Source organism: the organism of the source record quoted next, unplaced genomic scaffold, assembly GCF_019419815.1.
Source record: "Pyrus x bretschneideri cultivar Hongxiangsu unplaced genomic scaffold, Pyrus_bretschneideri_v1 Contig4, whole genome shotgun sequence".
In the NCBI taxonomy this organism is placed as follows: Eukaryota; Viridiplantae; Streptophyta; class Magnoliopsida; order Rosales; family Rosaceae; genus Pyrus; species Pyrus x bretschneideri.
The window spans coordinates 6,535,897-6,552,982 of record NW_025999723.1 but is presented as its reverse complement, the minus strand read 5'-3'; the positions used below and the strand labels follow the sequence as shown (position 1 = coordinate 6,552,982).

At 37.5% G+C, this 17,086-nt stretch overlaps 2 pseudogenes; both read left to right on the top strand.

Moving 5' to 3' along the window:
• Positions 1-2,533: 2,533 nt before the first annotated feature.
• On the top strand, positions 2,534-9,674 carry LOC125468743 (annotated as a pseudogene).
• Positions 9,675-10,907: 1,233 nt separating this feature from the next.
• LOC103948414 lies at positions 10,908-13,476 on the top strand (annotated as a pseudogene).
• The last annotated feature ends 3,610 nt before the right edge of the window (positions 13,477-17,086 follow it).

Here is a 17,086-nt window from a genome sequence, read left to right as displayed (position 1 = left end):
GCACATGGTTTGATTAATATTAAATTTAATGCGCAAACAGAATCACACTTACATGTTTTCTACGTCAACCAATCTAGACCACATGGTAAGACGCCCATGCATTCAAACCAAATGACAAAAAAGTCCTTCCAGGACGCTTGGTCCAGCCCAAAAGAGAGAAACATGGTGTAATTCATGGTTACAAACATGTGTGCAATCATAATGTCATTTATACAGTTACTAGGGCAATATAATTATGTTTCCCTCTTTTCGGCCGGGTCGGATTAAGAGAGGGATTTATTTTGTCCTTTTTCTTTGGAGTGTAGGCGTGCCACCCCCAAACAACGGATTTGGCTTGGATGAAATTTGTATTTGAAGTGAATCGTGAAGCTTTTAACAAAACGATTGAATGACCAAGCAAGGAACCTCTTCTTGGCCTAGATCTTTCACTCCCTTAGGATCAAGAGTGGTTAGAATGGATTTGTATATTTTGTGATTTTTGAATAAATGCAAAGAAATTTAAGGGTGGGAGGAATTAAAATGCGTTAATATAAAGAACGATAACGTAAAGAACAAGAATGTAAGTGTGTAAAGTAAATCGACGTGAAGTAAAGTGCAATCGAAATAAACAAACTCAGCTAAAATGAATTCAAATAACAAGATAATTAAAAGTGCTTAAAACAATAAAGCTTAAAGCCAAAAACTTATATGAACTAAGAACTTGAAAAGTAAACGGCCCGCGGCTAGAAATAAAAACCTAGATTAAAAATGGCTATTGTTTGTCATTTTAGGTCCTTTTTTTTTAATCACTTTCGGATAAAAAATATTAGTTCATCCTCTTGAAGTTGAAACTCTTTGAATGTGATTAACAATCAATCAAACTAATTTGGGCAGGTTATATCACATATATTAGCTACTGAAGCTGTTGCAGGATTTGTTATGACCGCACAAATACATAACGAATTGGGAGATAAAGATTACTGCGTAAACAAATATATCAAGAGGTCACACATGCAGCAGATAGACTTGTCTTCATTGCCTTCATCTGCACTTTCATATTATCCGTCCTCTCTTCTTATGCACTCCCCAAGAAGGTTTATTATAATTGGGAGGGATATGAGGATTGGTAATCTATATATATCTTCATTTTGTTGTACTATTCTATATATTAATGTGTAAGTTGCCACTTAATTTAATTCAAAAGACAAAGGTGGAAGAAAACCGACTAAACTGAAATTTTATTGGCACTTGATCTAAAAAGTTATCATGCACTTGTGTTATAAAGTGGAACTAATTTTCAACTAGTTCTATTTTTCTCCTCATATACTCTTAAATCAAATGAGGATTTTTTTTGAAGAAAAATCAAATGAAAATTAAAAGGCAAAAATAAGTGGATATAAGTTCAGAATAGAAAAGAATAGTGAAAATCAGTACCCTTATAAAAACAAAAGGGAGAAATTAATTCCCACTCGGATGAATACAATATATTTTTCTTGGTGGGCTGATAACAGCTCCCACTTGAATTTCATCCTCCAGATCTCACAATTGAAAACAAGAGACCAATCAAGTTATACTAATGTTTGAATGCTGAAATTAAAATTACTTGCTTCATCGAGCAAGACCCCATATAATTGCTAGCCTTTCAAGAAGCAGATCAAATAGCAAGGTCTCAAGTTGCAGTTCCAAAAATGTTCCCCTTACTGATGTGCTTTGGTGGGGAAAAATGAAGCAACAATATTTCCTTTTTTGTTCTTTTCTAAAAAAGAAACAAAAAGGTGAAAGTCTTGCATCCGTTAATATGGCAGATGAAGTTGCAGTTCCAAATTCTTTATACTATTTTTGGGAACAAATTAAACCTGTGCTTTCTCTAGAAACAGAAACGATGGCAATGCAGATACAGGGTCCTAATTAATCTCCCTTTTTTCTAAATATTAAAAAGGCTATATCATCTATGGCCAAGAAATCGGAACAAACTTTTGTTCCACAGGCTAGGACCCTGGACGCAGACACAGAGACCTTGATGGTGCTGAGGAATTAAAGATGAGAACATTAATGCTATCCTCCAAAACTGCCCGGATTACAACTCTTGTATTGAGGGTCCTGACCGCCGTAATACTGATTACATCTTTCGTGCTCCTGAGTAACAGTGGCGAACTATAGATGTGCCCCACAATTGAGAGAACTCAGCAAACTATAGCGATAGTGTTATAGGAATCATACTCAAAAAGTGTTTGATTCCAAAATGTAGGAATCAAACTCAACTATTGTGGAAGACCTTCATATGTAACCTTGTGGGTCAATATTTGCATCGGATTTGCATTTTTGTTTTATGGTTAATACACTGTTTTGATTATGATTCTGGGTAGTATTTTTTGTTGGATTATAAACCTGTTTATTGATTCTACATTACTAACTTAAGATAGACACCATTCTGAACTCTCTCTTCCCCCACTGCACAGCAATTGTTGTTCCCTGCCAACGTCACTCTCCCTCTTACTCTCTCTGCAACAGTTTGTCTTCCTTTATTCTTCTCTGTCATGTTTTCAAGATGAGAATGGCGGGAGAAGAAGGTCACGCAATTGGGATTGATCTGGGGACAACGTACTCGTGTGTCATAGTGTGGGAGCATAATCATGTAGAAATTATAGTGAATGATCAGGGCAACAGGACCACTCCATCTTATTTATATGCTGTTTGTGTAACATAGAGCTGGGTAGCATAATAACATTTTTCATTAAACCAAGTCAGTCAGTGTGTTGTTTTGGATATACGACCTATTGTATCTGCTTATTTTATATTTTTTGAAAAATAGCTGTTTCTTTTAATTAGTAATTAATTTGCAGATGCAAAGCGGTTAATTGGTAGGAGATTCAGTGATACCACCGCACAAAGTAATATGAAACTCTGGCCGTTTAAAGTCACTGAAGGTCGTGGTGGGAAGCCCTTGATTGTGGTTACCCACGAGGGACAAGAAAAACAGTTTGCTGCCAAAGAAATCTCATCAATGGTTCTAACAAAGATGCGGGAGACTGCTGAGGCCTACCTCCACTCAACTGTGAAGATTGCGGTTATCACTGCCCCTGCTTACTTCAATAATTCACAACGTCAGGCTACAAAAAATGCTGGCTTCATTTCTGGCCTAAAGGTGATGCGTCTCATCAACGAACCAACTGCTGCACCAATTGCTTATTGATAGTGTTTTATAAAGTTGATGTTTTGTATGATCGTTTTGGAAGGATTTTAGGTTTTGAGAATGATCATGATTGCAAAGAAATTGAGAAGGGAATGTCGGCTATAATGTCTGCTATTGCAGCAGCTCATAGCACTCATATATATGACATCAGTAGGGTTTTAGGTGTGCACAGTCAGCCCTTATCTCCATTGGAGCTAGCTGACAAAAGCTTATCAACCCTGATGGTACAAAGCTAATCTTAGCCCTTCATTGGAGCTTTTAATCTAAGCCTTACACTTGTAAAAAACTATCACTAAAAACTAACTGGCCGTTACATTTTTAAAGAAACTAGCCGTTGGCTTTCTTAGTGTAGTTGCTGCATTCCTTCTCGATCAACCCAGAAATGGTTTAGCATCCAACACTCCCCTCTAAACTATTTCTGGTGTTGACTCCAAGCAAGCTTCTGAGGTACGTGAACCTTTCTTTTGGTAGTGCTTTTGTAAAGATATCTGCAATTTGGTCTTGAGTTCTGTAGTACAGTAATTTGATGACATTATCTTGTAGTGCATCTCTGATAAAATGAAACTTCCTTTTGATGTGTGTAGTTTTTTGATGAAATACCCGATTCCTTGTCATTGTTATGGCTAATTATCACACATTAGCTTAGTTGGTTCAACCTGTAATTCCCCAAAATCTTTGAGAACAAATCTCAGCCAAATTGCTTCAGATGTTGATTCTGTAGCACTCACATACTCAGCTTCGGCTGTTGATAGTGCAACACTTGTTGCTTGACTGAGGCCCACGAGAATACACTAGAGCCAAAGGTAAATACATACCCCGATGTGCTACTCATGTCATCTTCATTGCCTCCCCAGTCACTATCACAGAAACCAACTAATATAGTTAACTGTCCTTTCTCATATTTGATCCCAAAATCAATTGTTCCTTACACATACCTGAGAACTTTTTTAGCAATTCTTAAATGTATTTTGGGAGAATTATGCATGAATCTTGATAGTAGACTTGCAGCATACTTGATGTCTCGTGTTGTTGCTGTGAGATATAGCAAGCTCCCAACAATTTTTCTGTAGAGACTTGCATCCACTGGTTCACTTCCATCTTCACTCTTGAGTTTTCCATTTGCAATTAAGAGAGTGTTTATTGGGTTGCATGCCTTGAGACCAAACTTATCTAGCAGTGTCTGTGCATACTTCATCCAATGAATGAAAATGTAGTCTGATTTTTGGATCACCCTCATTCCAAGAAAGTGATGAAGTAACCCCAAGTCTATCATCTCATATTTTCCCATCATTTCATTTCTAAATTCATCCACTATTCTCTTACTGTTTCCTGTAAAGATCAAATCATCCACATAGATAGATACTATGAGTATATCAGACTTTTTTTCAACTTTGGTGTAGAATGTTGCTTCACTAAGGCTTTTCTTGAACCCACACTTAGTGAAATGTGAATCAATCTCACTATACCAGGCTCTTGGAGTCTGTTTCGAACCACAAAGTGTCTTCTTTAGTTGATACACCTTGCTCTTAGACCCTTTTACTTCAAAACCTTGTGGCTGGTCCACATAGACCTCTTCCTCTAGCACACCGTTCAAGAAAGTAGACTTAACATCTAACTGTTGTAGTTACCAACCCTTCTGTGCAGCTAATGCAATTAGAGTTCTAATTGTATCCAGTCTTGCCATAGGTGCAAATGTCTCATTAAAGTCAATTCCAGGCTTTTGGCAGTAGCCTTTAGCCACCAATCTAGCCTTGTTCTTTTGCACAGATCTATCTAAGTTTAACTTGGTTTTATAGACCCATTTCACACCAATCACAGGTTTATCACTTGGCCTGTTAACTAGGGTCCAAGTTCCATTTTTCTCTATCATTGAGATTTCATCTTTCATTGCTATCTGCCATGCTTTGTCATTCTCAGCTTCTTCGAAGGTTTCTGGTTCAATGACATAGAAATTGCAAGTAAAATAGATTTCATCCAAGCTTCTCATCCTAATTTGTGTTAACCCTGAGCTTGAGTTTGAGCTTTGTTGCTCTCTCTATTGGGATATTGAACCTACAATTGAGCTCTGTGAACTCTGAAGGGTTTGAAATGATGAGTTCTGAGAAAACTGCAAGTTTCCTTTTTCATATTCATGGTTTCCACCAACTCCATTTTGTACAGTTCTTTGCTCAGTGACACCAATTTGTAGTGATACTTTGTCTTGTTCCACTGCATTTGTTTCCCAATTCCACAATATTTCTTCATAAAAAAATCACATCTCTTGAGAGATTGATCTTCTGAGTTATCAAGTTGTATAATCTATAGCCTTTTTCACTAGTTCCATATCCAACAAAGATGCACTTGTTGTTGGATTCTTGTAACTTATGTCTGAGTTGTGATGGCACAAGTACATAACACACAAAGCCAAAAACTCTCAAATGCTTGACTGCATTGTTTCTTCCACTGAACACTTCAAATGGAGTTTGTTTCTCGAAAGCCTTGGTGGGACATCTGTTCAAGAGATACATAGTAGCATTTACAGCTTCTCTCCAAAATGAATAAGGTATTTTCTTTTCATGTAACATGGACTTTGCCATCTCCATTATAGTTCTTTTCTTTCTCTCTGCAATACCATTTTGTTGAGGAGTGTATGCCACTGTGAGTTGCCTTTCTAGACCCATTTCTTCACAGAAAGCATTGAATTCCACTAAGGTATACTCACCTCCCCTATTACTCCTTATTTTCTTGATTTGATGCCCACTTTGTAACTCCACCATTGCTTTAAACTTCTTGAAGATGTTAAAGACTTCTGATTTGAATCTCATAAAATATACCCAACACATCATTGAGTAGTCATAAATGAAAGTCAAAAAATACTTGTTCCTATTGATGGATACATTTTTCATTGGACCAAACACATCAGTGTGAATTAGTTCTAGTGGTTTTGTAACTCTCCAAGCCTTCCCAATTTCAAAATTGTCCATGTGTTGTTTCCCAAGTGCACAACCTTCACAAGCTTCATTCATATCATCTAGTTGAGGCAAGCCTTGCACCATTTCATGTTTCTGCAGGTTTTTCAAACTTTGCACATTCAGGTGCCCAAACCTCTTGTGTCATAGTCTTCTTGAATCAATTGTGCTTGCTTCCTTACCACTTCTTCCAATCATTTCAGCAATAATGGAAAGGTTATGTTTTTCATCTCAACTTTCACAACTAGATTTGACAGAGTCCTATCATCATATATCTCAACAACAGTATCTCCAAACATAAAAAAGTAACCATGTTCCATCATCTGTCCAACACTGAGAAGGTTTTCATCTAGACCTGGTACCAACATGACTTCCTTAATGTGTCTTCTTCCCCTCTTGGTTTCTATGATGAGAGTGCCCTTGCCAATTGCTTCCACAATGTTGCCATTTCCCATCTTTACTTTTCCAATAAATGTAGTGTCAATGTCGGTCAACAGAGACTTATAGGCAGTCATGTGATTACTGCACACACTGTCTATATACCAGACTTCATTGTCTTTTACAACACTGGCACTAAAAGCATAGAAGACATTTGTTTCCTCCTCCACTTGGTTTGCAATGTTCACTTGCTGAGTAGTATTTGATCTGCAATCCTTTTGCAAGTGACCAAATATGTTGCATTTGTGACATTTTCGTTTCCCCTTGAACCAACATTCACCAAAGTGTGCCTTACCACAGTATTTGCATAATGGTTTGGACTTACCACCACCACTATTGTTTCCACTGTTGTATTTATGCTCCCTATTTGATTTTCCTTCCCACTTCTTGTTTTTTCCTTTCCAATCTTTCTTTGGTCTGTTTTGATGTTGATTAGAGTGACTAGAAGACCCTATTTAGTGACTGAAAAAAAATTTCAGTTACACCATCAGCATGTCTCTCGAGCCTTTGGTCAAAAGCTCTTAAAGAAGCCAACACATCTTGTACACTGAGGGTATCAGTATCTATGGTTTCTTCTATCACACTCGCAATAGAGTCATAAGGCTTAGTTAAACTAATTAAGAGCTTTTGCACAATTCTTTCATTTGGCAGATCTCCAAAGTTTTCATTTGAGTCACAACATCAAACAGCCTAGAAAAATAGTCCTTAAGTGGTTCATCTTCTCTCATGCTTGTATATTCAAAATCACGTCTAAGAGACTGAAGTTTTACTTTCCTTACCTTCACATCTCCTCTATATTCTTGTTGCAGAGCATGCCAAGCAACCTTGGCAGTTTCTTCATTTGCTATCCTGGGAAATATGAAGTCTGAGATAGCCCCTTGAATGATTCACAACGCTCTAGCATCATTCATCATATTCTCCCTCAGCGTAGCTATCTGTTTCTCTGTGAGATCCTCTTCTAGGGCATCAATCTCCATCTCTGGTATTTCATATCCATTTTGAACCATTTCCCAGAGATCATACGACTTGAAGATGATTGTCATTCGAATCCTCCAGTAGTCGTAGTTTTCTCCATCAAAGATCGGAGCTTTGAGGTCACCACCCCCAAATCCTTTCATCTTCGACTCGTATTGACACTTAGGGTTTCAGCCTTTACCTAAGCAACCCCAAAAACAGATTCCACAAGCACCCAGATTTCAGTGATCAAGAACTAAGCTTTGAGGCCATGATAGTATTTTATAATGATGATGATTGCACAGAAATTGAGAAGGGAATGTTTTGTATGTTTGTTTTGGAAAGATTTTAGGTTTTGAGAATGATGATGATTGCACAGAAATTGAGAAGGGAATGTCGGCTATAATGTATGCTATTGCAGCAGCTCATAGCACTCATATATATGACATCAGTAGGTTTTTAGGTGTGCACAGTCAGCCCTTATCTCCATTGGAGCTAACTGACAAAAGCTTACCAACCCTGATAGTACAAAGCTAATCTTAGCCCTTCATTGGAGCTTTTAATCTAAGCATTACACTTGTAAAAAACTATCACTAAAAACTAACTAGCCGTTACATTTTTAAAGAAACTAGCCGTTGGCTTTCTTAGTGTAGTTGCTGCATTCCTTCTCAATCAACCCAGAAATGGTTTAGCATCCAGCACTTATGGCATTGACAAGAAGGACGGTTGGTACAGCAAGAGAAGTGTGATGATATTTGATTTGGGCGGTGGGACTTTAGATGTTTCGTTACTTACCATAGGGGATGATGAGCTTGAAGTGAAGGCCACTGCTGGAGACACTCGCCTTGGAGGTGAAGACATCAATAACAGAATGGTGAATTACCATGTTGAGGAGTTCAAGAGGAAACATGATATGGATGTTAGCGGAAACTCGAGAGCACTTAGGAGGTTAAGAAATGCTTGTGAGAAGGCAAAGAGGAGACGGTCATTTACTTCTACCACTGACATTGAAATTGATTGCTTAGATAACGGTACTGATTTCTCTACTACTATTACTCGTGCTAAGTTTGAAGAACTAAATAGGGATTTCTTCAACAAGTGTATGGAGCCTGTTGAGAAATGTTTGAAGGATGCTAGCATGGACACAGGCAGCGTCCATGATGTTGTTCTCGCTGGTGGCTCCTCTAGAATTCCAAAAATGCAGCAACTGTTGTAGGAAATATTCAAGGGGAAGGAGCTGTGCAAGAGCATTATTCCAGATAAGGGTATAGCATATGGAGCAGCAGTTCAAGCTGCCGTCTTGAGTGGGAATGGGAATGGTAAGCTTAAAGACTTCACGCTCTTGGATGTTACCCCACTATCACTTGGAATTGAGAGTGAAAGACCCGGTACATCTGAATTATTCATGAATGTTGCAATTTCAAGAAACTCTATAGTTCCAGTCATGAAGAAAATTAAAGTAACTACCGCTTATGAGCAGTTTTCCCTGTATACGAGGGTGAAAGTAGCATAGCAAAAAACAATAACTTTTTGGGTAAGTTTACTCTCAATGAAATTCCTCCAGCTCCAAAACATATTCCTTCATTTGAAGTTTGTTTCAACATTTATGCCAATAGTGTGTGTAAATTGTGATCTGATGTGGCAGTTGCATTTCCAGCTCATATTGCTAGGATGTTTAGCTAAATTGGTTGTATGCTTATTTGTTTAAGTCTCATAGGTCTTAAGTAAGTAAGCAGACATGTATCTTCATCTTATAGGGTGTAAGATGGAAGGCTGGGATTGTTTTGATGTAATTTGAATACTGTCAAAAGTGTGCAACGTTTAGAAGAGAGTGGATTTTCCATTCCTCTCTCAGATGAATGAAATGGTGAATGTGTAAAGAATATTCAGAGTCATATTATTTGTTCTCTCTCTCTCTCTCTCTCTCTCTCTCTCTCTCTCTCTCTCTCTCTCTCTCTCTCTACCATCATCTCTTCCATTTTCATACTGTAATTTCTTCTATTCTCTGAGGAAATCTGTGTGGTCATAGTTCACAGTTGCATAGCTAATTCGAACACTAACAAATAGTACCCTGACTGTCTCCGCCAATGACAAGGCCACCGGCCAGAAGAAAGGGATTACAATTATGAGTGAGTTTTGAAGGAATTGAGAAGGTGAACTAAAGCCCTATATGGTCGGCTGGATCGGATTGGAGCATTAGTATTTGCTTAATAATTAATTAGAATTTAGTTGAATAATGGTGCGTTGGGTTTTTCTCTTTTGTTGAGTCTCTGCATTCCATTTTCAATACATTTGTTCATGCAAAGCTAGTTGAGCATTGGATTGAAGTTTATTTTATTTTATGTTAAGTTGTTTCCAAAATTCAAAAGTTACATGTGTCTGCAATTGATAACAAAATGGTTTCAAGAATGGGGTGTAATATCCACACACACCTTTTTATTTCTCTCACATCCCTTATTAATTTCTAATCTTTGATATTCTTCGATTCATTCGATCTGACGGCCGAAAGTTAAAAGAGTGAGAAATAAAAAAGGATATATTGATAGCACACTTCTTCAGGAATAAGGAAGAAAGAACAAATGGGCTCCCTTGTTCAAAAATGCTCATTCTTTATGTCTCTTAAATCCAAAACCCAGACCATTACATGGTTCAAAAACTGAGTTTGACAATTTTATAACCAAATTGGAGTTCGACTCCCATGGCGGGAGTACCCGATTTTGTGACTTATCATACCAGTCGCAACGCACAGAACCTAGCTACTCCATCTGAATAGCTCACTTCCACTTCCGAATCTTGGATTAGCTTGTATGTGTCATCAATAGAAAATAAACATATTAATTAATAATAAAAAACCACGTCATATAGTTTATTAAATGTGGTCTAAAAAGTTAATTTTTTAGCATTACCACAAGATAAAAATAAAAGACAGACAAGTATTAAGTTTTAGGGTATTACTTTTGATGTTTGTAGAAGAGAAATGTTAAGGAGGGCTCTCTCAAATGTGGAACTCCCCATGGATTCTTTGCCATTTAATGTTTTTTGCACAATGTTTTATAATGTTGACATGAAAATTAACGTTAAACTATAAGGTAATAGAGAGTCCATATAGAATCTCACTTTGTAAGAGTTTTCCTTAGCATTTCTAGTTTGTAGAATTCATAAAGCTCTACGGCAGCCAGGTAGCTGAAAAGGTGTTACAGATTTAGTATATTAACATTTCAAATGTGTGCGTTGTCATTAATGAATCTTAGGCATAGAAAAAAAAAACCTAACATAAATTCTGGAGACTCATTGCATTCCAAGGTGGTTTTAAAAAGTGGTCATTGCATCCCCCAGCACTGCCCCTGGTTATAACGCCGACCTAACTAGTTTTCTCTGTGACCATTCGTCTTCTTCTTCTTCGAGTTTTTGGGCTGACAATGGCAGGAGAAGGCGGCCACGTAATTGGTATTGATCTCGGCACAACGTACTCGTGTGTGGCTGTTTGACAGCACGATCATGTTGAAATCATAGTGAATGACCAGGGCAATAGAACCACTCCTTCTCATGTTGCTTTCAATGATACTGAGACATTAGTAGGTGATGCAGCATTTAACCAGGTCATTCGAAACCCTGTCAATTCCATCTTTGGTAAGTTTAACTTTGCCTTATGCACATCAAGACAATATTTTTCCTTTTCCTCATGTTTATAATCAAATGCATATCTCCTGTGATTCGGTGGATGTTGTAATTGTTCAGTTTATATCCTGTTTCTTTTTTCCCACTACTTCCGTCGTCCGATCGCTATATATACTTACACACACACATTGTGTTCATTTATTCTAATTAATGGGATGGTTGTAATATGAATAATTGTAATGACGAAAAAGCCAGTGAAGTTTTAGTGTATGCCATCACGAGTTTTCTTGTTTTATTCAGAAATTTGCAGTTTCTCTTCAAAGTTTCTTTGCTTTATTGTGTTTCTAAATGTGGCACCAATTTCAGATGCAAAGCGGTTAATTGATAGGAGGTTCAGCGACCCTTCTGTTCAAAATGATTTGAAGCTCTGGCCCTTCAAGGTCACTGAAGGCGCTGATGATAAGCCAATCATTGTAGTTACTTATAAGGGCGAAGAGAAGCAGTTTTCTGCTGAAGAAATATCATCCATGGTTGTGGCAAAGATGCGAGAGACAGCTGAGGCCTTCCTTGGCTCAATAGTTAAGAGTGCAGTGATCACAGTCCCTGCTTACTTCAGTGACTCGCAGCGCCAATCTACCAAAAATGCAGCTATCACTGCTGGCCTACGGGTGATGCATATCATCAACGAACCAACTGCTGCAGCTATTGGTTATGGCATCGACAAGAAGGCCGGTTGGTACAGCAAGAGAAATGTGATGATGTTTGACTTCGGTGGAGGTACTTTAGATGTGTCACTAGTTACCATTAGTTGTGGTGTGTTTGATGTGAAAGCTACTGCCGGAGATACTCACCTTGGAGGCGAAGACATAGATAACAAACTGGTGAATTATTGTGTTGAGCAATTCAAGAGGAAGAATAATTTAGACGTGACTGGAAACTCCAAAGCTCTTAGGAGGTTAAAAAATAGTTGCGAGAAGGCGAAGAGGAGACTTTCCTTTGCGTCTTCGATTGACATTGAAATTGACTGTTTGCATTGTTGGTATTCAAAGTTTACTAACTCAATACCAAAATATGTGGGTGATAAGTTTACAAACTCTATCACACCTCTCACTTTCACTCTCAATAAAATTGGACAAAGAAATAGAGAAAGGAGGGAAGCAACAAGCTTTGGTAAAACACTTGGACTTTGATATATGAAAGAAGTAGCAAGCTTGGTGATAACAAACACTTTGAAATATTAGAAGAGTTTACAACTCTTAAAGCTTACAAGCTGAAAATGAGAATGGAAATGGGATTTGGATGGGATGATTTAAGCTTAGCAAGATGGCCTATTTATACAAAACAGAAATTGATAAACAATGCAACAACACTTGCAATGAATGATGGTGTTCCACATCTTTACACCCTTTCAAACACATGCAGCAACTTTGGATAGTTGGCACACACATGTCTTGCATCATTCCAGGTTGTAATCACAACCTTTCGGCTTGCACACAGCAGCTCACATCTCTGCTGTCTTTCAACACACTTTCAGCTAGCACATGGAGGAAACTTTAGTCTTTGTAGTTGTAGCATGAGTGGATACAACCTGTAAAGAAACTAACAGCCATTAGCAACCTTTTACAGCCTGTTTTGAGTTGAATTTCCAACATGCATGAGGGTATTGATTTTTATACAACTATTACTCGCGCCAAATTTGAAGAACTCAATAGAGATTATTTTATCAAGTGTATGGAGCCGGTGAACAAGTGTTTGGAGGATGCTAAAATGGACGTTAGCAGCGTCCACGATGTTGTTCTTGTTGGTGGCTCTTCAAGAATTCCTAAGGTGCAAGAACTCTTACAAAATGTCTTCAAGGGTAAGGAATTGTGCAAAGGCATTAACCCGGATGAGGCTGTAGCTTACGGTGCTGCTGTTCAGGCTGCAGTTTTAAGTGGGAAGGGAAATGAGAAGCTTCAAGACCTCACTTTGTTGGATGTCACACCTCTATCACTCGGGGTGGAGACTGGGCGCGAACGCAACATGACTGTTGTGATTCCAAGAAACACTAAAATGCCCGTCAAGAAGAATTATACTGTTACTACTCGCCATGACAACCAAGCAGTTGTTAGATTCGCCGTTTATGAGGGTGAGAGTACAACAACTGTGAATAACTACTTTCTGGGTGATTTTAGGCTCAAAGATATTCCTTCAGCTCCAAGGGGTGTTCCTAAATTCAATATCATCTTTGATATTGATTCCAATGGGATTTTGAATGTATCTGCTGAAGACATGTTGACTGGGCAGACGAAGGGCATTACTCTCACCAATGACACAGCCTGTGAGGGAATTGAGAAGATAATGTAACATAGATCACGCCATGCTAAAGACTGAAACGGTAATTTTCTTTTACTTATGCCGGTCCTACTTTGTAATTCTTCTTGATAATTTGGTTATAATGTTTCAACTATTATGTTAGTTTTGAATTCGTGTTTCCACATGTTTCTCTTTGTTTAGAGAAATGAGTGCATGATGATATTTTTGGAGTATCAAGAAAGAGCCGGTTGGTGATTTGAGATGTGAGTCAAAATCTTGTATATATTTCTATCTTGAACTAGGCACAAATTAGTCCTTTGTTGCTATGTGCCAGCAGGGTCATGCTGAACTTGTCGAGGAATTGTCAGAGTCATGTATGGAAATTGAATCAATGAGGGTTCTTCATCGTAATCTTTTCGTTTTAGTGCATTCAACTAATCATGTCATCAAATTCCAAAGACATGCTAGTTTTGGATGAAATGTGTAAAAGTAATGTCTGTATGTAAGTAGTTTTATATTTCATACAAACAATAGTGGGAGAAGGACGAATAGAACCTAGAACCTTAGGTGCAAGGATAAATGCTCTCAGGTGCTTGACCAACAATTAATCATTTTATAGTTCCGTTGATGCTACAATATTCATAATTTGAGACGATAAGCTTAATTTGTGTTGAGTTGTATTTAAGAGTAGAAATATTTTCTATTTGCTTTCTTGGTTGAGTAATGTCAAGAAGACCAATTTTTTAGACCAAATTTTCAAACTATATGATGTGTCACAAATAGAAAATAAGCACGTTAATAAACAAGTATCCAATCCTCAACTACCACATCATATAATTTATAAAATATAATTTTAATAGTTGATATCCTTAACATTATCAGTCTCTATTTGGTCCGTTGACATTACACATTACCAAAAAAAAATATCTAGAGATTGCATTTCCAATGAAAATTTATATCCAACTGCAAAAATTGTGTGAATGAATGCAAACACATTAATTCCTGGGAACAATAAATCTTCAAACTCCTGATACCATTTAGACTGTTTCCTCTTCCCCCACTTCTCTGTTCAAGAACAAACAAATGTGTTCTTTAACCTTTACAATCACTCAAGCAAGAAATTTTGATGAGCTTATAAGATCACTTGCTTACAACATAAAACCTTTGTGAGCTTATAACTAAACCGCTTCCATACAATTTTAGAAATTTACGTATGAAACAAAATTGGTGTTCGATGAGGCCGAGGATGAGGTGAATGAGAGGAAGGTTAAGAAGGCGAAAAATGGAAGTGGCGGTGATGCAAGGAGCTGGTCGTTGGAGGAGTTGATGAGGAAGGAGGAGAATAAGAAGGAAAGGATTAATAGGAAGGATTATTGGTTACGTGAGGGGATCGTTGTTAAAGTCATGACCCATGAGTAAAGCCTTGGCTGATAAGGGTTACTATAAGCAAAAAAGGGTTGTAAGGAAGGTGATTGATAGGTTTGTTGGGGAGATTGAATGCTCGAAAGCAAGCATGTTTTGAGAGTTGACCAGGCAGAGCTTGAGACTGTGATTCCGACTGTTGGGTGCCTTGTGAAGATAGTCAATGGGGCTTACAGAGGATCAAATGCCAAGTTGCTGGCAGTCGACAAAGATAACTTTTGCGCTAAGGTGCAGATAGAGAAGGGCGTGTACGATGGTAGAGTGCTTAAAGCTGTCCAGTATGAAGATATTTGTAAACTTGGCTAGTGAATTTGATAGAATACTTGGTTTTGTGAAGATTGAACTATATTGTCTATGATGATCATCTGCATTTTAGATTGTTGGAAAATATTAGTATTTAGGTTTAGTATACTGTTTGGTTTTTTTAGCTTAGCTCGTTAGAATTAGGGTTTTTTTTTTTTTTTTTTTTTTGTGTGGCTATTATGTTAGTTTTTATATATATGATACTTTTTAACTCCATAGAATAATTATAGAATAACAAGTTGATCATAATGTAATCTCTTTATGTTATATAGTCGTCTCGGCTAATATGTAGTGTTTCTTTGTCTTTTAATGATATTTTTAGTTTTGTAATTTGTTTGTTCGTGTTATGCGTCTAATTTTCAAATTGATATTAGAGCAGGTTTGATCCCGCTATTTGATCATGAAAATTGTCCGTTGTTCATTGTAGTCCAAAAAAAAAGGAAAAAATAATTGTTGTTCATTGTTATTTGTTTGTTCTTGTCCCGTACTCCAGCGTTTTCCCTGCACCCATGCAACTTGTTTGACGAACCTGCACCTGACCCGCATCCTGCACCGTTTCCTCATCTGGATCCATTTCTACCGTTGTGACCACCTACCTGCAGTCGAACCCACCGCATTGCACCTGCCCTGTCCCTCACGATATGACTTGATGAATCACCACAGACCCACCGCCATCCCTCTGAATCGGAACTCGTTGGAACCACCACTGCTTCTTGTTGGATAAAGACGAGATGACCCGTTTGAATCTGCACGACCTATTTGAAACCACAGCTGCACCCTCTTATCTTACTCGCCCCCATTTGACAACCCAACGCCTGCAATTTGGAACCGCAACTGCGATCTAGAGAAGACCACTGCGATCTGGAGAAGACCACAGGTAAAAGCCAAGGAAAAAGGAAGAAGAAAAAAACGAAGAAGGACGCAGAGAAAATGAAAAGTAATTGTACAAATACGTGGTAGTAGTATTTTTGTAAAATGAAGGAGAGAAAAATGAAAAAAAAAAAAAAAAATTGGCCTTTTGTTTTATAGCTCACACGGTCAGGGCTAGGCCTGGCAAATGGGTCGTGTCTGTCGTGTTCGTGTCGTTTTCGTGTAACACCGGTTATCTTAACGGGTCGTGTCGTGTCACACCCGTTATCTTAACGGGTCCTTAATAGGTCGGGTCACTTTACCCAACGGGTAAAGTGACCCAACCCGTTATGACGCGCTATGATCCGTTAAGAAAAATGTTTTTTTTTTCCTTAAATTTGCACATACCACACGTTGCCACATAAATATTACTTCAAAACATTAAAACACATTTGTCGTTTAAGTACTACATCTACACTTGAAAATAAAAGCCTAATAAACAAACATCCATACACTACTAATCTATTACAAAATATTAAATGTGCAATGATATGCAAAATGAAAGAGTTTTTGTTTTAAAGGTTGTGAAGCCTTTCTCAAAAGTTTAAACCTTACCAATGGAACTCCAAGCTTGCATGTTATTCCTTTTACAAAATCCTCAATTTTCTTCGATCATCATGACATAAGATTTTGTGGTATCCACTAGTGTAAATATTTTAAGTTGAATATCAAATTCATCTCTGAATGTTTGTTTTTTGCGATTTTTGGCATATGCGATCTTGAAGCATATACAAACAAGTTTGACGATTGGATCATTGAAATTATTTTCGTAGAATGCGTATCCCATCAAAACGATAGATTCACTAACACTTGGAGTTTATCTATACTTTTATTAAGTATAACATAAGATTTTGTGGTATCTACTAGGGTAAATATTTTAAATTGAAGATCAAATTCATTCATTGTATTCATATAGGGTCAAGGATTGTAGCTGTAAAAAATCATCAAAATCAGAGCTAAAATAACCGTTAAATCGTGATTTTTCGTTGATAACCGTCGAAAAGTTTTGTCCATTACTTGATCTCTG